The following is a 21,121-nucleotide window of genomic DNA, read 5'->3' as shown; positions in this document are numbered from 1 at the left end:
TCAAAATCTTAGATTCCCACTTCCATATTCTATATTGAAGAATCCCATGAATTTACGAATCTAAGAATTGGAGAATCCTATGGTTTTTGACTTGCCAGGATGCAGTAAATCTTATAATCTGGCCAGTGCAATGCTAGTATTTTCTTGAGAGAAAATTATATGAACTCTGCAAAAACAGGCAAAAAATATTTCCCTAAGTGTGTTGGCAGTGTGGTAGATGGGGCTTGGCAGAACACTGAAAGAGGGAAAATCTGAGTACAGAAAACTGCGTAACTGTGGGGAAAATGGCAACAAGGTAAGTGCTGGCTTATATTCTTATCATAATAATATAATAATATTATTATTAATGCTCGTGTTCTTCATGTGTTGTTATCTCTGTAGAGAACTTTCAGGACTGGTTTAGTCTCCATGTTTCACTGTTAACAATGTCACATGGCTCTCTTGTGGCATTTCCGTGTCCAGGATAGCTGGGCTGAACAAAGGCTGTGCTGTTTCTACTCCCTCAGCCAATCAAGTGCAGTCAGAATTTCTGCTGAGTTTTCTTTTTTTTCTTTTTTCTCCCACAACAGACTGTAAAAACCATCTGTGTTTTAGAGGATGTTTAACTTCACTTGGAGTGTAAAGACAGAGTGTCTAAATGAGTGGCTGAAAAGGCATCAAAGGGAATGGAAAGAGGCAAGATTTGGTTCAGGACATTTTATTAGTGTTTATTGGCTCTGATGCCTTGTGTAGGCTGCCCTAGAACAGAGACTGGACAGAGCTAAAGAATAAAGCAGGGATTTACTGAAAGGCCTCCATGGATCCACCTTGGGCAGCACAAGAGCCCAGCCAGGGCTGCACCCAAGATGAACCAAAATGGTCCCAATGGACCCTCTCACGGGGTCTCTCACTATGATCAGTTCTGCTCCATTTGCAGATTGGAGTTAATTGTCCAGTTGCAGCTTTAGTCCATGAAGTTCCATCCTTCTTGTTTTTCTCTTTTCAGTCCACGTTGTTTGTGCTCTTGGGCCTGAGATTTGGATCATTTGTCCTTGGTCCCCAGCTAGAGCAGGAATTGTTTTGTCTCCCTGCTCTGTGCAGAGATCTCACCATCCCATAATATGAAGCTCAGAACTACACAGCATCACAGTACAGAATCTGAAAACTATAAATTTTCAGGAGCTGAGGCATCAGCTCCTGGAAATTTGGTAGTTGTGCTTTGCTGCATCTCCATCAATGGCAAAGGAGTCAGCTGTGTGATCAGCGTTCATCCAGGCATGGTGGAAGAACTCTCACGGAAGAGCTGAGGACAGGGCTGCCACCCTGGGCAGCACAGGGCCTGCAGTGCCACAGGGGTGACACGGTTCTGCCTCCAGTGTGCCCAAGCCAGGGCAAGGAGGGCTTGAGCGTGTCACAGGAGGTGTCAGGCTGGGACTGATCTGAAATACTCCTCACCCCATTTCCCTGATGTTTATATGTATGCATTTACAAGCAGCACACACAGCTTAGAAACACTCCTTTTAAACTGGCACTTGGATTCCAGTCCCAGGCTGCAGTGGCTCAGGCTGCTGATGAGTGTGCCTGCACACGTGGGCCCAAAGGCTGATGCTGAGTGCTTCATCCTCTTCTGACAGAAGCCACAAGCAAAGTCCTCAGCCTCTTCAGAGGTGCAGAACCAGGCCAACAGTCTGTTTTGAGATATAAGTGTTTTGTGAGCAGAGCAGATGCTAATTGATTAATTATTTATAATGGCACATTCTGAAGGATGAATGCAGATAAAAACTCAGCAAAAGCCATTGAAAATGGAGTCTAGCTTTTTTGTGAAGTACCTGGGGATATTGCATTTCAAAAGAATTCTAGAAGTAAATCTCAGTATTAAAGCCATTTCCATAAGTTTTTAATGTTAAGCTTCTTCAACTCAACAATGAAAACATTTAACTTCACAGTTTGACAGAGAAGAGTATTAGCAAATATCATGGAAGGACTATGTCATGCCAGTAGTTCGTTCTCCTTACAGACTTATCCAGCACAGTCCTTATGATTTATGAGAGGAATTGAACCAAAATTAGCTATTTTATAAGTCATTGACATAACCACTTTTACCCTTGTTGTGCTTGAAATATCCATGAGCACCCCATAGACATGCCAGCCTCTTTTTCCTCATCCTTTGTGTTTTGCTATCTATAAATAGCTTTTTGTGAGTGTCCGAAACTGGGTTTATGAAGCACTGATTAATTACACCCTTCTAACTTGATTTTAGTCTCAAGAATCCACATTGGAAGTAACTCACACAAAGTCCTTGAGATTAGAACAGTGACCAAAGGTGTTAGAGGGGCAGGCAGGTTTTTCTGCTCCACTAAAATACACGGTCCTGGTATTTTAGGGCAGAGTTAAACATCAGTACAATTGGACAATGGGAGTGATTACATTAAGCACAGAGTCAAGTTCTGTTTCTAGACTGGTGATTTAAACAAATCACCTGGTATTGTGATCAGGTGTGCAGCCCAGCTTTTGCTTTGGGGGAATATGAATATTTAAACTGAATATCACATTTTATTAGTACTAGTATTAAGTAAAGCTCATGCACTTGGGGCATTCACTGAAAGTGAGTCCAAAAAAACCAATAAATGGAGTTGAAACAAAAATGACCTCTGAAAGTCAATCTCAACATACCTTTTCCTGTCACAAGCATTTTAGCAGATGAATTTTTTGCCTGGTTACTAAAATGCCTAGAATATAGGTCTCTAAATTTTTTTCCCCCAAGCCTTATCCATCCAAACTCCCCTTGACAGCAGGGAAGCACAGACTCTTTTCCAGTGTATGGAGTCACCTTTGTGCAGGCTTAAATCAGCTAAAAATCTAATAGTTAGGGCTGCACAAAAGCAGCCCAGATTAGGTTTTACCTGGGTAACAGGACTATGCAACCTCCTGGGTTAGTGAGGAGAGCCAGCCTTATCAGAAAAAGTCAATGCTCAGGAGTGAAAAATAGAAGAGGCCACCTCCATCAATTTCTGGTCTGAGAAAAGCACGAGGCTGAAAGGCAAAGCAGTGAATGTCCTTAACAGCTATAGATTAGAGAGGGAAAGTGGATCTGAAAATCTGACTTTTTCACAGAGATGTTCAATACCTATCCAGGGAGGAGATTGCAGACTCTTAAAGGGATTAAACCAATGATTACATAAAAATGGCACTTGCACTGAGAAACAGACTTCTAAACCATGGAGGTTGCAGGGAGGGCAAGAGGAGCAAGCATTAAGAGAGCTGATGCTAAAGGGCAGCAGCTCCTGTGAAGCTGGGGAGGAGGTTGGGGTTTTACACCAGCAAGAGAGACTGCTAAACATGAGGAGTTTGGAATGAGGCTGACAGCTGGCAAGGCAGAGATAATGTTTAGGAGGATGTCGGCAGAAGGGTTAAAAAATGGAAGAACTATTTGTTCCTTGGTCATAGAGGTAAACTGAAAGTGTCCTGAGCCTCCCTGGAAATTGTAGCAGGTAAATTTTTAAGCCCTCTCTTCCTGAGCTTAGTCACCAGAAAACACAATGTGATGTATAGGCAGTGTTTGGAGCAAACAGAATAATTAGAGTAATGTACAGCCCACAGGATGGATAAATATGTGCATGACAAATGAAGACACCACTAGTTTTTAAGCACAACATCAAAAGCACGTAGGCTTGCATGTAATTAAATTGCTTTCTCACTCTCTGTGTTTCATTTAGTTTCTGCAGAATGAAATATTCCTTTTTGGATCTACATTGCTGCATTATCTCATGGAGCTTATTGAATAGTAAAGTTTACGGAATGGTAAGGAAGGAATAGGAAGGAAGGGTTTTATTTTTTTTTTTCCTACTAAGGGACTTTAAATGCCAGAGTGGAGGTGGGCTGTGAATTTAGTTGCCAAAGCCACTATCAAAGTAAGAAAAGAATTGAGGTGGGATTTGTTCAGATGCCAGGTACAGTAGAAGGCAAATAGAGTCTAATCCCTTTTGGTGACTCTGGTAGGAAGTAAAAACACGTAAGTCCACAAAATTACTCTGTATTAAGAGGGAGAAAATCACATCTAAATCCACTCATTTTGTAAATTAATTGTCTTGAAATGACAACCTCCTTTGAAAAGACATAACCCTCAGTGTTTGATCCAGGTTCCACCAATGTCAGTGGGAAGCTCTTTAGTGATTCTACAGATTTGGTGGCAAGAAAGTTGTGGGAGTTGTCTAAAAGATCCTTTAAAAAACAAAAACAAAAACAAAACAAAACACCAAACACAACAAACAACCAAACACTTGGAATCAAAGAAATTCCTGGGCCCCTTCTATGTTGCATTTTTTTTTTTTCCAGCATGTGGGCTCAGAAACTGGACCTACTGAAATTTATATGAATTCAAGTTCTTTTTGGGTCTGGAGCACCTTCCTTGGATAATATTTTTCAGTTGTCTCAAATGAACAAAAGGGAACTCAGTAGCACTAAACCCAACTAGAAGCTTGTTCCAGGTGTGTAAAGGCTCATTTTGGCTCCTCCTGACAGGTCACCAAGAGCTCATTCCTGGTTCCCTTCAAAGCAGGGTATTCCTTTGGGAAGCACGTGCAGGGAGTGAATCCACACATCCTTCCACACTGGAAATGGGATGTGCTCAAACACACAGTGGTTATTATAAATAACTGAATACTCTGTTGGAAAAGTACCCTCCCCTGGTATTGCTGGTCATGAAACCACCCTCTGTCTCACATGGAATGTACCACTGCAGCATTTGTCACCTTACACTTTTCTGAGATTTTTCATGTGGAAAGCTTTCCAAGTGAAAGATACAGTGCTGCCAAAATGCATTTTTAATGGAAAATGCCAGTTCTAATAGAAAAAAAAAAAATAAAATCAATCATTTAAAAACATTTTAAGATGCCAAAATGCATTTTTAATGGAAAATGCCAGTTCTAATAGAAAAAAAAAAAAAAAAATCAATGATTTAAAAACATTTTAAGATTTTTTTTCTTTTGGATCAGTTTTTAAGAAAAATGAAGTCTTGCACAGTTGTCCACATCCTTGGCTCTGGGGAGAACACACTGCCTGCTAGGTAGACCTGCCCTTTTCCTTGGAAAGGGAAGACATTTTTCTCAGGGATGCCACTGACACTGATGGCTTTCCCCCAGTCAGTCAGAGCTGTGACTTGCATCCCTTTGGGGTGTAAGCAGAGACAGCCACTTGCCAAAACCAAACAAATAAATAGCATTTGTGTAGGAAATGTGCCCAGTCAGGTCCTCTGTCAATGTGTTCAGAGGCAGGGTGTTACCTAAAGAGCTTTCACAGATGTGTTGCCCAGGGAATTGCTGTTCATTAACGATTATGTTTGGTATTTGGAAAATATTTTTCCCCTTGAAAGCAGACACCAACCAGCAGCTGATCTGAGCACAGTGTCCTGGGTGGGGAAGGGAAGGCTTTCAACTCCAGTACAGGAATGAGGAAACCAGGGAGCAGAAAGGTCTTCCTGGTTTTTTTCAGGTCCTCAATGTGAACAAAAACCAATCTCTGCAAGGTATTTTTGCTTCTTATTCTAAACTAACATGAGGAGATAATGCTGCTTCTTTATGCCCCAAATGCTCAATAAGAAGACATGAATTGAGAATGAAGAAACTTATATTTTAAAGCCACTAACTTAAATAGGGAAGCCCAAAAAGCAATTCTAAACTAAACTGAGGGCAATAACTAATATAAAGATAAAAATGGACTAGAAATGACCTCCATTAGCTGGTCCCTCAGTTAAGCATTTCTGTATTAGTTATGTCAACTTTTGGTTTACAGGAATTAGAAGGGCTGCATTGTGCTTTACAGTCTCAGCATTCTCGAATATAGAGGAAGGTTTGACACTGAGGTCTTCAGACTTCCTGTAGCTTTTCACTGGTCTGACAGAGCAGAAACTGTGCCCAAAAAGCTTTTTACACTGCCTGTGGACTGCTGCCAGCTTAATGCTTGGTTTAGTCTCCATGCCAGCATCTGCAAAGCATCCTGATTTCAAATGGCAAGAGAGGTGCTGAGAGAGGTGACTAATTAGAGATTATGAAAGAGAGATTAGAATCCTGTGGGCCTTTCTGGAGGGTTAGATGGCCAAATGACACATCCCCTCCTGTGAGAGGGCAGGGAGTTGAGACATACACCCTGCAGCTTTTGTACTAAGCCTAAGGGAAAGCAGTTTTAAGCTGCTCCTGGTCACTTGTCTGCAGAGACCTCTATATCCCTTGATTAGTACCACAATTTAAAAGGGATCAGGAATTTGCCCTCTTCCCCTGGCCTTGGTGCCCCAACACAAACTGTCCTTGAGATGATCATAGCAATTCACCATGCCTTTTTTTCCCTATTTCTTTCTTTTTTTTTTTTCTTTCCCTCTGTAAGTCTAATGCCAAATACATTATCTTAACCACTTTCAATTTGAAGTAATGAAAAGAGGAGAAATAGCAACTCTGTGGGAATATTTTAAGGGGATTCTTGTCCAATATAAAGACAATAGCAGAAGACGCTGATGTGTAAATTGTGGCCAAGAGGTAAAAGAGAGAGAAAGAAAAGAAAGATAAATTACAAAAAGGTTTTACTACAGCAGAAGACAAAGAACCTCTTGCTAATCTCACACTGCTTTTGCTCTGGTGTAATGAAAAGAGGGCTCCTGTGCAAAAGTTAAACACCACAGGAATAATGTTTGCTACTATGCAAAACAAATACTGGTCTTCTGAGAAGAAAGAGCAAAACCAAAAGAGGGCAAATAATAGCATTTCATGTTTCCAAGCTGTCAAGAATTGTCCTTTGATCAGTTTTATCAAAAGCTGCACTGACTGTCTTCAGCTGGGGCTGGTTTTGAAAATATTAACTCTCCAGAGTTCTGTTTTGTTTTATTCTAAGTCTGAAGGCAGTGTAATAAAAGGGTCATTGTGACTGGATGTAGATAACGTTTTACAGCCTGATCCTGTGAGATGCTGGCTTTTCTCACGGTAATGCAGTTCAAGGGTTCTTAGCAGATTTCTCAAAGCTCAGGGAACACATTTTCAGAGGGTTGGTGAAATCCATCCCTTTGAAGGCATTGAAATGAAATGGCCACGTTGACTTGTACTCTACCTTTGCAAGTGTTCAGTTAAGGAAAAAGTCCCCTCTGGCTAATCAAGAAGAAAGGCCTGTTTCCATCCTCAGTGCACTTTGTTTACCCATCCCAGCAAGGCTAAAATAGAACTATAATACAGGTACAGACAGGGGTGACAAAGAGCTCCATGCCTTGTGTCCAAGGAGAGGTGAGATAGATTAATAATTTCAGCCCAGAAAAAACACACTGACACCAGAATATAATGAAGGCAGTGATGAAACTCTGAGTGTTTTTTGAGAGGGAACCAAAAACTGGTATTCACTTTATCATGATATAAGAACAAGTCAGTATCAAATGGAATTATCCATTGGTAGGAGATAACAAACCCCCAAAACAATGAAACAAATGCAACAATAATAACCCTTTGTCACAAAAGCAAATTGATTAAACTCTGGAACTCATTGTTGCAAAATAGAATTGTAACAGGGTTTATAGAATATCTAGACAAACTCATTTGTATTAGGATTCTTAATACGAGTTGTAATTTCCAGCAGCTGGGAAAGTGTAGTGGAGGAATATCACTCTGTGCTTTCTTATATGTCCCTCAAAGCTGGAATTGTGAGTTAAATGCCCTTCTAACACAGTACAGCCACTGGAATCATCCTAGGAAGCCAAGGAATGTGTAAGGTTGCTTGGAACTTGCCTGGAATGCTTTTACTAAAAGGTGCAGAGACAAGGCTGTTAAAACCCCTCATGGACACTGAAAGGTGGGACCATCAGCACTCCTTCCTCCCCACCCAAAAATGTGTCAGTTTTGTGCCAACAGATCTTTATGTCTTTTTACCCTTCTCATTATAGTATTTGCTGGAACAATTGGGTTCAGAAATTCCCTGTGAGGGTGCCCAGAGCAGCTGTGGCTGCCCCTGGATCCCTGGCAGTGCCCAAGGCCAGGTTGGACACTGGGGCTGGGAGCAGCCTGGGACAGTGCAAGGTGTCCCTGCCATGGCAGGGGTGGGATGAAATGATCTTTAAAGTCTCTTCCAACCCAAACCATCGAATTATGGTTCTATGTCTTGAGTATTTATGCTGAATGCTGCCAATATTCTTGTACAGTTTTCCTTGAATGTCCCATTCAAGGAAAAAGAAACCATGAAATAAGTAGGGGACAATAATGAGACATTCATCAATCTCTTGGATTTTAATTATGAGGCTCTGTGAATGCCTGTTTTGGACTCATCAGTGTTTGCATTTAACTCCAGGTAGGCTGGCTCTGCCTTCAAGGCAGTCCTGTAGCTGCTGCAATTTGAAGCAGAGGCTGAAGTTTGGCTTTGCTGTTGGACTGGCAGGTTCTGCAGCTGAATCATTGTATGGGCTTTGGCAAATCAGTCAGCTGAAAGTTTTGCTCCTAAATGGGAGAGGAGTTTAAACCCCTGTTTGTGCTTAAATCCAATTTATAACATTTTCTGCCCTCTGCCACATCACATGCATAGAAATATCTAAGGCAGGTACAGACTTGCCAAGGCTAATGGGCACTAACCTTTCCTTGCATTCTTGGTATGGAACAAGGACCAAATCACTCAAGTTAACCACAGAGGTTCTGCCTCTGTCCTCATGAAGGAACTGCCTGAAAAAATCCATCTTCTCTGGTAATAGGACTTGTCTCATGGTCAAAGCTGTAGCAGAACAAACTCTTCCTATGGCAGGGAGATAACGTTATAAATTCAAGGCCTCTTACCCATAAAGTGGAAATTTTCAGATATACTGTGAAATCAAAGGGGTCTCTGGCTTGTGTTTCATAGCTGAAGTAGTTGAGTGAAGATTATTCATCCTATGTGCAGAGACCAGACAAAAACTGCCCCAAAGCAAATGAACTGGGATTTGACAGCCTCTGTCCAGACTGGAAAACAGATGTTCAACAGGATGTCAGGAGAGCAGGGACTGCTGACTTTATAAAGTGTGTGGTAGGAATTCAGCGTGGAGGCCATGTCAAGGTGCTGTCAGAAGGCTCACACCCCCATCTCCATGATTTACAGAGGGTGGGTTCAAAGCAAGTCCCTGGGTCACCACAGGCAAAGGCTGTCTCATGATCAGAGCTGCAGCATCCTTTAGGAGGGGGAAACCAGTCACTACAAGGAGAAGCTCTTTAAAGGCACATGGGACTCTTAGTGAAGCTGCTCAATTGAGTTTTTTTAACTCATTACTGTACCTCATCTACAAAGCAACGTGCTCACTGCTTGAATCAGAACAGCTCTGCTGTGTGCAGGCTGGTTGAAAGTCTGGGTGAGTGCTTGGGAGCTCTCACTGCCAGCTGTGGTTGACTTTAGCTGCACTGAAGTCATTCTCACAGAGTTCTCAGTTAATACACACAGCACCGTGTGGAACTGCCTGAGGATGCTCCTCACAGGAGTGTCTCCTTGCATAAAACTTGCACGTGGTCAGGAATAGGTTTTTCGCCATAAAATCTCACATTTCTATGTTCTCCTTTGCCAACAGGGAGCTTGTGGCTCTCAGTGGAAGATCCCAGTTCTTGCAGAGCCCTGCAGTGCCAGCCTGAGCTGCTCAGTGGAACACATGTGGAGTTACTGTGTGAAATAAATAACAGATTAAGAGGGTTTGCATTGGGAGGTCATTTTTGGGAAGATCATTTTTGGGAAGTGTGTCATGACACCTGTTCTGGGGACTGCTGCAGCCACAAATCTGAATTCCCTTGTTTTCTCCAGGGATCTCACAACCTGCTCAGCACAAGGTAAATAAGGTGTGTATGAGGTGCTGGGTGTGGTATTTTTAACCTGCTTCAGTGCCTGATGTTACACTTTCTGAAGGGTCCCTCACCAAGACAGCTTTCAAACCTAAATTTTCCATGGGGGTTGCTCTGAGTTTTCCTCCAGGTTCTAATCTAACACACTCTGCTCCTCGCTCCCTGAATTCCTGAGACTGTCACACATTTCTAAATGCTGATGTCCCCCCTGCCTGGCCAGTTAGGAATCCTTGCTCCCCAGGTTGTATCCAATGCAGGGTAAGAGCCACCTCAGAGCTTTCACACACTCACCACCCGACCAAAATGCATTTTTCTGCCAATTTACCTTGCAGGGTGATGCTCTTCAATGTTGAGATTAATACCTGCAGATTATCAGTTCTAGTTGAGATAAAAAACAATGGCTAAAAAATAGTTTCTAGGCTTTAATAGTTTTGGTGACAAATGCCACCAGCTCTCTCTCTTTGAAGGACACCACAGAAAATAGCTGTTTATTTTAATAATGGTAATTTTGCCTCTAATAAGCATCTTGTTTGGTAATTTGTAGAGGTTGTGTACATGCATTTCCATAAACAGGGATATTTGTTCAAGCTAAGCCTGATTAAAAAAGAAATGATGCAAGAGTTATTTGGAGGGCTGTAGGATAACAGTCTATCCTGATTCAGTATTTCCACTAGAGACTTGCAATTGGAAGTGGAATGAGACTTGCAATTACTCCTGAGGAAAAAGTCCTCAGAGAATGAGATGAGATGAGGTGGGAATGATTAGGATGATGCTAATGACATATTGCCAATAGGAAACGGCTTGTTTAAGTTCCATACAGAACTAGAATTTTTATAAAACACAACTGTGAACAAAAAAATATTCTAATCTCCATTATTTACTGCTCCTTTACTTATTTTTAAAAGCCTAAAGATTTTTCTTCACCTAAAACCCAACAGATTTTAGGAAATTTGATCCTCATTTAGGATCAAATTTAGGATCAAATTTAGCACCAGTTAGTGCTAGAAAGAGGATGTAATAAAAATAACACTTTGGTTCACAAATATTTTGTTCTAATGAATTTTTTTGTGTGTATATGGGGGCTTTTTTTGTGTGTGTTTGTTTTTGTTGTTGTTGTTGGTTGGTTGTTGTTTTTTGGTTGTTTTTTTTTTTTTGTATCTCAGCTCCTGTAATGTTGTGTTCTTTCAACTGCACCTCTCTTTTTTCCTCAGGCCAGGGTTCATGCTCCATTTGAAATCTGTGTCTTTTTTGCTTCCCTTGGTGTGCCTCCCTCAATGAGAGAACTTTTTGTTGGGCACCAGGAGCCAGAAAAGTTGGGAAAAATTTCTTCAAAGGCCTTAGATTATTTTATAATTTTTCTGTTGGTGTACTTCCCTCTGGTGATGTGTCTCCCACCTGACTCACTGCATAAGGCTCCTCACAGAAGTGTGAGGGGTTATTTTTATTATCCATCAATTAGCTTGTCACAACTCTGAGAAGCACCACAATGCAGGATTGGCTCAAACACCTCTAATGCTCTAAAAGATTTCTCCCAGCTGAGTGTTTGTCTTCCTCTCTGCTTTCCACACATAAAGTGTTTATGGTTTGAAACCATAAAGAAACCATAAAGAAACACTTGTCTGTAATTGCTCAGTTCCAGAACTCATCACAGCAATTTGGTGAATATTTGATCATCTTTTTATTTCTACATAGTCTTCAGCTGAATTGCTAATTTCTAATTAGATTTCAGGGATAAATATTTCCACACTTGCTGTTAATGCTTGTGGAACAAACTTTGCAGGAATTGTCAGGTTTCCTGTTTGTCTGATCTCCCAGTTATGATTGCTGGATTAGCTCTCCCCAGTGCACTGTGCTTGGGGGTTTCTGAGGAACAGGAATTCAGCTGACACCCTCTGATTCTACAACTTGCTGAGAGTGTCTCTAAAACATGCTAACTGCCACCACTTCCATCAGGATTTGATGTTACTCCCTGTTTTCCAGAGATTGTCAAGGGTCACCTTTTATTTGAGCTGATACCATATTGAAATAAGTATTGTGAGAATTGTAATTCAAAATTGTATGAAATCACTAATAAATAGTCCTAATTAGTAGACAGAAATAAATTACTTTAATCTAAACTCCATGAGCATAAGAAACAGATGGGCCTAAGTGCAAATAATGCTCTCTTTTATAACAAGATATTTTCCCCTTTTTAGTATCTATCACTGCAATTCAATTTTTTTCATTTGCCAAACATATTTTTACTGAATCACAAGATACTTGGGAATGCTGCTCAAATTCTCCTAAGGAAGATGTGGCTCTTGTTAATTAAATTAATCTATTTTAATTAATAGCTTTGCACCCAGGAAGGGAAAACATGAGTTTGTTTCCTTTCTTTATTCCTGTGGGGAACGTGAATTCTGTGTATGTGAGGAGGATAGTGCCCTTTTGAACAAAACAGAACTGTTTTGAACCAGATCTCCTCACAGCACTGTATTCCTGGCAGGCACTTGGTGCAGCATTTCTACATCTGATTCATAAATCAAATCTATGCTCTGATTCACTTGCTCCAAAGCGTGTTGGGCTACCAAGAATTGGCTGTGCAGCACAAAGTACTTGTAAAGCAGGTCAGATACTCCTGCAGAGCACCAGAGCGACCCAGTGCATAATTGAAATCTGCACTGTGGCTGCAGAAAGCCTCATTTTTATCTGGGAGCTGCGCCTGTGCACCCAGGCTGCACCAGGCTCCTCATGTGCACACGCTGAACCTGATGGGTCTCACAAAGCCCACGGCACTCAGCCCGGCTGGGCAATGAGCTCAGGAGTTTGCCTGGTTGTCCAGACTCATGGTGTGGAGCTCAGTAATGCTCACTGAGCCTGCCTGGGGAGCCCTGGAACAGCCATGGCAGACCTGAGCAAAGCTGAGACTTCTCCAAGCAGTGTCCCACCTCCCTGGGCTCTGCCCTCTGCCCACTGGTGCACAATTGATGCCTTGTGCAGGCTGCCCTAGAACAGAGGCTGGACAGAGCTAAAGAATAAAGCAGGGATTTATTAAAAGGCCTCAATGGATCCACCTTGGGCAGCACAAGAGCCCAGCCAGGGCTGCACCCAAGATGAACCAAAATGGTCACAAAAAGCACCACCAATCACAGGGTCTCACACTGTGATCAGTTCTGCTCCATTTGCATATTGGAGTTAATTGTCCAATTACAGCTTTAGCCCATGAAGTTTCATCTTTCTTGTTTTTCTCTCTTCAGTTCATTTTGTTTGTGCTCTTGGGCCTGAGATTTGGATCATTTGTCCTTGGTGCCCAGCTAGAGCAGGAATTGTTTTGTCTCCCTTCTCTGTGCAGAGAGCTCACCATCCCCTAATATAAAGCCTGGACCCACACACTAAAGCAGAATAGAATCTGGAAAATATAAAAGCTAAAACTTGAGGTATCACAATCACCCAGTCCAGCCACTGAGTCAAATTCAAATGGAATTCTGCCATCAGTTTTTCATCCTTCAAGGCAATGAGTCTTGCTCCTCTCCCTCTCTGTGGGAGCTGGACAGCATGGGGCTCTTTTATGTTCTAAGTTGTCACAAATAGCACTTAGTATTCACTAAAGAGCTATTGATCTTTCTCTCTCAAGTCCTCAACCTCCTTGTAAATCAGTACATCTCATTGAGTGAAGCACAGGAAAATAATAAGGAAACCTGGATCTGGCAGTTTCTCTGAAAACTTCCCAGTGCTGTTACCACAGCCCCATCAGTGCCACAGCCACAGCCAAGGCTCCTGGAGTGATTGAAAGAGTTACCACGTGAAAGATTCAATTTCACCTTGTATTTCATCCAAAATGAGATGATATCACTGAGTGCTTGACTCTATTTAACTTTCATCTGCGGGTGAACTTCAGAGAGCACAGCAACCTGGGTTGGATCCCTTGTTCTGGGGGCACAGGGAGACAAGAGGCAGATTTACACAGCCCAGTTCGGAGTTGCAGGTACCCTGGTTGGCTTCTGAGATTTCTTGCTAAGTGTAGCTGAGCTTCCAGCTGCTTCTGAAGTTTTTGCTGGCTTCAAAAGAAGCCTGAGGTCCTGCCTCACAGATCCCTGAAGTTACAGGGTGTGGAACATCCTTCCTCCTCATCTCACTCTCATCTGGGAAGATTTTTCCTTTCTGACAGAATCAGATATGATTTAGATGCTCCAAAAAAATAAATCCTTCAGACAGGGGGTTGTTGTAGTTGAGACAGTCACAATACAAAGCAACGCTCCATTTTCAGAAGGCTTCAAACCTGTTTTTATTCTAGCATGCATGCCTTTTATACAATCTTACAAAGCTCAGAAGTTTACACTTCACTCATTGGTCAGGAAAGACAAACAAAGTGCTCATTGGAACAGGCAGTTGCAGATTTCTTATTTATCCTTCTTTCTTTCTTGGTTTCTATGTCAATGACCTTGGTAGGAAATTCTTTCAGGAGTAAACATGGATCTTCTTATCAAACTTCTCTCTGGCTCACAGAAGTTGCTGTGAAACCTCTTCCACAGGGGATACCTCAGCTGCCTAACCAAACAGTTCAATATTCAGACTGTATTCTGGTGACAGCACCTCGGGGCCTTGCAGACTGGGTTATTTGCTCTGGGAAATGGATCCAAACGCTGCTTAGCCAAGGTGGAAGTACCAGCTTTTAGTTTTTGCCCTACTTGTAGGTGATCACACTAAACCCAAAGCAGATTAGTGCACTGGGAAAGGGCCGGTTTGATAAATGTATGTTTGGTGTCTGTCATCGTGGCCACTGCCATACAGGAGGGTTTGGAGTCATCCTTTATGCCTGAGGAGATTCCCCATGAGAAGAAAAAGGCACATTTAAGCCATCTGACCCACTCTCTCTTCCCCCATCTATCTTCACAGTGCTGAGACTGTGAACCTGCTTCAGCTGGGTGGTTTATATTAACACTCACCTGCTGATCAACGGGGCTGGCAGGAAGAAATCAAAGGGAATGTCAGCAAACAGTAGCATGATTCTGTTCCCTGCTGGAGTACTCTCCTCCTGTCTTGTCAGAGACACAGAGACACGATGTGGGGCACAGAAACCTCCCTCTCCTGACAGTTGTTACTTCTGGGATTAGATCAATATTTGTCTGCACCAGGAATTAGCAGAACGACTGCCTGCAGGAATATATTTTAGAGGTGATTTCCTGTCAGTGCAGGGTGCTTCTGAATTTAATTCTGCTATTCAAGACACCATTTACTTTTTTAATACTTAAAGCCATATGCACTGCTCACGAGAAATCCTGCAGGTATAGAGAAAACAGAAGAATACACATTAGAGGATTAGAAATAATATGGATTGTGAAGTCTTATGTAAAACAGGAAATCGTATTTTTGAGGTGTTTTGCAAAGAAATTTTGCACTCGGCAGGGTATTTAAGTTACCTGTCATTTACACCTTGAAGATCAGCAGAGAAAACCTAATAATGCTCCCACTCTTAGGAGTGATTGTCTTTGTAAAGCAGCTATCTTTGCAGCTTTATACAAGGCAAAAATGTCAGCTATGTCATCTCCAATAGCTTCTTTATGAATTGCAAGTGGCTTAATTTCAAAGGACCAAGCTGAATAGCTTATTTTCTTTCTATTTCTAAAGTCTTTTCTGCTGCACTCTTAAAGAGAAAAACCAATGACCAAGTATTTTTTGCTGCTCCACAGTGAATGTTAGTCAAAAAAAAAAAAAAAAACCACAAAAAAACCCAACAAACTTGAAAATGCTGGAAGATAAAAAAGACCAGAGCAAATGGATATCACCATTATGTCTCAGGATGTAGTGACTCCTAGGAAAGGTAGGTTTCCAGTAGGAACCACTACACTCAGGATGCAGAACTGGAGGCAAAGTTAGGCTCAGATCTTTGTTTTTCCTGGATCAGTTGTTTCTAGTCTCTAAGATGGCTTTCCATTTTTGAAGATATTTTCTAGTCTGTCCTTGAAAATTTTTATTAATGGCCTAGTTAAGAAGGAAGAGGATTACTACTTATCTATATTATATTTATTCCAATTTCTGCTTTAAACATTGTTTTATGTAAATTTACCATGACATCTAATTCCCTTCATTTATACACTTGAATTACTACATTTATACAAATACTTATTACAATTATTTTGAACTACCAGCCTTGCACATTCTTGAGCTAGACGGTCTTATTTATTATTTCTTTTTTCATTGTCATTCATTATAGAAGCTCAAATAAACCTGTGGAGGCAAGGACAGGTAGATTAGAGCATGGAATGAGGTGCTGTGGTTTAATTTCCAGAGAGCAGGATCTGGAATATTGGAGGAATAATCAACCCAGGAATTAAAACTTGCTGAAATTGCATCTTTCTCCTTTGGATACGCCCTGTGAGTGTGTGCAAGCCTTGCAGCAGGTTGTTGGGAAGTCTGGCTGGAATAACATGTTGTGGGCTAATTTAGCTCACTGCTGAGCCCTGCTGCCTGGCAGAGCTGAATAGATATATCTGCTGTCAGTCTGCACCTCTGAAAACTGCACTGGCAAGTCACTCTCCAGCAAATGGTTATTTTCACAGTTAATGCAACTGTACAGAGCAACCAGGAACCCAGAAAGATTCGAACACAGAGGCTGAAATCTTCCAAAGCATTTAGGCAAGGACATCCCATAACTGGTGGATGGCCTAGCAGGATGGCCCTGGCTCTGTTATGTTTGTGTGTTTGTAACACAAAAATGCTGTTTCCCTGTTTCCCTCTGTGTCTGGCAGGGGTTGTGGCACACCACGGTTCAATCTTTGGAGTAAAGGGGAAGCTGCAGTCACTCAACAGAGTCCTCCAGCCAAAAAATTGATTCAATCAGCATATCCAAGAGACTGAGGCTTGGCTCACAGAGGGATCAGAGTCCCAAAGCAGGGAGGCTAAGTGGAAATACATGTGGAAATATTTGAGCACTGAAAAGATGCTGAGAAACCCATGACAATAAATTATCTGTTCCACTTCAGTGGTGGAAACTGATTTCAGATATACCTAGAGAGAGAAATATGAATAAGAGAATTTCAGTTCCAAATCTATTGGGAATCAAACTTTCAGACTGACAGCACCTGTTTGATTGTTTTCAACGATTTTTTGCCATCTGAATAATGTCATTTTTAAAGCAATTTAAATTTTCTTTGCTGAAAGGAAACCTAGAGGACACAGATTCTCCATCACAGAAGCAAATATCTTGGCTGATGATGAGTTGATCTGTTAGAAAAGAGCCATATCCAAAGGTAGCACAACAGCTGTACTGAGTTTTTTTCTACCCTAACAGGGAATTGATATTTCAGCTCAGGGACAAAATACTGCATCACTTGTTGTTTGAAGAAATGACTGCAGACCATTTGCTACAATTGATCATTTAGTGCTCCTTTTTCTGGCTTTAACACTCAAAAGTCCTAATTCCTGAATGCTGGGTTGTGTGAACAGAATGCACCCACATCAGTGGCTGTCTCCAGAACTGGGCTTTGCCAGTGCCTTTTGCACAATGCCCCTTCAGAGTGCACTTAACATTATAAATATAAAGAGCAGAAAAGGGGAAAATGCTTCTTGGTGCCAGTTCTATGGTCTAATCAGAGTTTAAATGTAAAGTTTATTCACCAGGAGAACAACAAATGCTGAAATCTTGTGGTCAGGAATTCAAGCACGGCAGGTTGAAATTATAATCTCTGTCTCTAATGCTCCTCTTAGAGGCTGTGGGAAAGGAATGGTACATTTTCCTGCCACTACTCAGCCACTTCATCTTTGAATGGGAAGAAATTTTTTTCTCTTATAAGCAATCAAGTATTTAGATTGCTCGTGTGTGTTTCCCCTGTTGATAGCAGGTGATCAGAGAGGGCAAAGGTGAGGCAATGGATTTAAAACAATACTGCACAAGAAATGGTGCATGCACTAATATTACGTGCTCCATTGCACATTTGGTTACTCATTCTTTGCACCAGTCCCCTGGGACAAAATCAATGAGACATTCCATGTTATGCTTCAAAGTCATCATAATTGTTTGTTTCGAAGCAACAATTTTTTTCCCTTTTGTCAACTGAGCAATTTGCTGAAGTACCAAATTTTTCAACAGGAGTCAGAAATAGAGCCAGAAGCTTTTTAAAAATAATTTAAGCAGAGGGGGAGGGAACCCACCTGCAAAAAACCCCCTCTGCTGATGTGCTGTGTTGTTTATTGCATGGTATTCTCCCCAAAGGGGAATCATAATGAAATATACCCCCACATAATCCCCACAGCACATTAAAGGAACACGAGCCTTAAACATTATTTATATCTGTATGACAACAAGGTGTGTTTGCATAATTAAAGTACCTCAGAAGATGTGTACAGCAAGACATCCCACTGGCAATTAGCTGCTCGAGTGGTCAAGTTTCCACGCACAAATTCTGTGTATTACTTCTTCAGCAAAGAGCAGCACTGTACTTGACCTTTTCTGCCTTCACAAAGGATGTTGCTGTATTATTTTTTGCACTGTATTACCTTTATCTGAACACATGCTTTTAGTAAATGCCTGAGTCATAAGTTTAAAAATGACTAGTTAGTCTGATGTTTGTCATCTGTATGAACAGCCTGAAGTCCTGGCAGGGCCTGCAAAGGCAGTGGTTCCAGCCACTGTACAAACCTGGAAATGAGCTCTGCTGCATCCCATCAGTGTCAGAACCCTTTACAGGTCCTGGATGGATGTGAATGGAGACACACAGCAGTGATGGGATTCCCTGTGCTCAGCCAGGGAAGAAATGAGTCTTGAAAATCAGGCAAGGCTTTGTCCAGGCTGGCCCTAAAATCCTACACCGTGGAGCTTGGAAATGACACCTCACGTCTCCATCTCTGCAGTCTGTGCTAAACTCAAGGCCTCCTCACTAATTAGAAGATTATTCAGGGATGGATACAGCTGAAGCATATTTGAAAAAAAAAAAAGAAAAAAAGGCAGAAGTATATTGTTAACATCCCTCTGTCATAGTAAGACCCTCTGGGGATGCTACTTGGCTGCTTGTAAGTGTATTTAACATAAAGCAGAGATGATTGAAAAATGTAGCTTGTAGCTCCCTGGGGCAGTTTGCCACTCACAGGATGTAGGACAGGGAGCAGCTCGGGGAGGAGCTGCTGCAGCCCTGGCCCTGCAGCCAGGGGAGCCTCGTGTGCACTCACAGCATCACTCCATGGATCCCTCAGCACTGTGAAAGCCCCTTGCTCACAGCCCTAGTGAAGTTATTTGGTGTGCTCTGCTATAAAATAATTGTTTCCTAAGATCCCATCGGGTGCATGAAGCTGCATTCTGAGTCCTGTATAAAACGCAGGGACAGGAGCTGTGAGGCCAAATTCCTTAGTGGCTTCTATCAGGGCTCTGTGGGCTCAGCCCGTGCAGGAGTTTTGCATGGCTTCTGTAAAATAGGTAAGTGTTTGACTAAAATTAGCCAAATCCTCCAGAGCCTAATGGAGCGCGCATGGGTTCTGGCAACTTAACCCAATGTTTAATTTGCACTAATCTAGCCAAGACTGCAGAAGCATGAAATACACTCTACAGAGAGAGCACTGCTCTTTGAAGTTAGTGGCTTAATTCCCATTGTCTCTGATGGGAGCAGGACTGGGGTTTATGTGGCATTTACTCCTGGTATTGTAGACAGAAATCTTTTAAAATATGAATTAATTTGGCTTGTGTTTGGGGACATTCCAGTCTTCTGAATTTACTAAAATCTTGTTAACTGGCAGGCAAACCTGCACTGCTGCACTTGTGAGATCCATGGAGTCTCCATGCAGATACCATGGGCTGTGTGAGGTGCACATTTCTCTTTGAGGTGAGTGCAGATCTGTAACCAGTACAGAGCGGGGGGAAAAGAAAAGAAGGGAACTAAATGATCTTTAAGGTCCCTTCCAAGCCTAACCATTCCATCCATGAACACAGCCCTACCTGCACAGCATGAAATCAAGCACCACAGAACCCAACCTTTTCTGTCTTAGGGGGATTCTTTATGTACCAACAATTCCAAATGGATTTTTTTATTATTTGTGTTCACCTGGTTGTTCTGGGATGTGACAGCTGGGGGGTCAGTCAGCTCTGCAGTCACAGGGCTGCTGCTGGCCCAGCTGACAGAGGGAGTGTGGCAACTGGGAAGTGCTGGTGGAGCACTCCAGTGTGCAATTCCTCAGCCAGAGATAAGTGACTGTTTCAGTTTATCCTTTTGACAAGAGCAGAGGCTTCTCTATTTTAGACAGCCACAAAAGGTGAGCACGTAGTGTTTAGGGGGAAGGCAGCTCAAGCAGTGATCTGGGTACAGAGAAATAGGGAAAAGGGAAGAAAAAATGTCTTTGAAATGATCCCACTTAGCCGCCAAGTAACTGTTACATGGCACGAACCCAAATTGATATGCTGCCTTCACAACACTTTGATTCACTCCTGCAGCCAGGTGCTGAGAGTGACTGTAATAACACAGGGTGTTTCAGCAGAGCAGCACGTAGGTGAGCAGACAGGCAAGACAGCAGGCAGAAAGCAGCTGTCTGCTGTGCAGGCAAGGCAGGCACTTCAAAGGGAGGAAATCCTTCTAAGGAACTCATTGTCAGAAGCTACACAAGAGCTCCCAGGGATATTAATGCCCACTGTTACTGCTTCCACCAAAAAGAGTTTTTGTCCTGTGAGATGACTTTCCCCATGATGGGGTGACAAGCAGTCCCTGAGCCTTTTGTTTTATTCCAGTTCCTTGCACATTCCCAGCTTTTCTGGCCGACGTTCACTGCTGTTCTGACAAGTTCAAAGTGGCAGAGCCACTGCCCTCATTTTACAGGAGCAGAGACACACAGAGAGTTTATTTCAGTCATAGGAAGCATTACAGATTCCCACACTTTTATTCTCCCCCTGAATCTATCAGAAAGCTCGACCATCCAGCAGGACTGTGTATAAAGAAGAGGGACTGCTGTTTCCTTTCTGCATCCTCTCTCACTCTCTGCCAGTGGATGCTGCCAGCAGCCTGCTGCTGAAGGGATCACCACTGGCTTTAAATGCAATTTCCACAGCCTGTTTCCTCCAGGCTATGCTGTGACACACCGGTGTCATCCCTTCCTCCAGCAGTCTCCAGCATTTACCAGAACAGCTCTCATGTCACAGCTGCCTTTCTTACACTTAAGGTGCAGCTTGAGGCAGGTGGAGCAAAAGGAACACAGGAAAATCCTAAAGCTCCTCTTTTTCTTGGCTCTCACTGCTCACCTGGCATCAGGAGGGTGCTGTGAAAAGGGGGGAGGCAAAATCTCACTGAGGAAAATGCTGGAGAGAGGTGATGGGGGAGAATGTTGACATGTCAGCCCCATTCTCTGACTGGTACAACCACCCTTGCACCGAGAAA

The sequence above is a fragment of the Onychostruthus taczanowskii genome, unplaced genomic scaffold (genome assembly GCF_017590055.1).
Source record: "Onychostruthus taczanowskii isolate IOZ18803 unplaced genomic scaffold, ASM1759005v1 scaffold130, whole genome shotgun sequence".
Taxonomy (NCBI): Eukaryota; Metazoa; Chordata; class Aves; order Passeriformes; family Passeridae; genus Onychostruthus; species Onychostruthus taczanowskii.
This window is presented reverse-complemented; position numbering follows the sequence as displayed.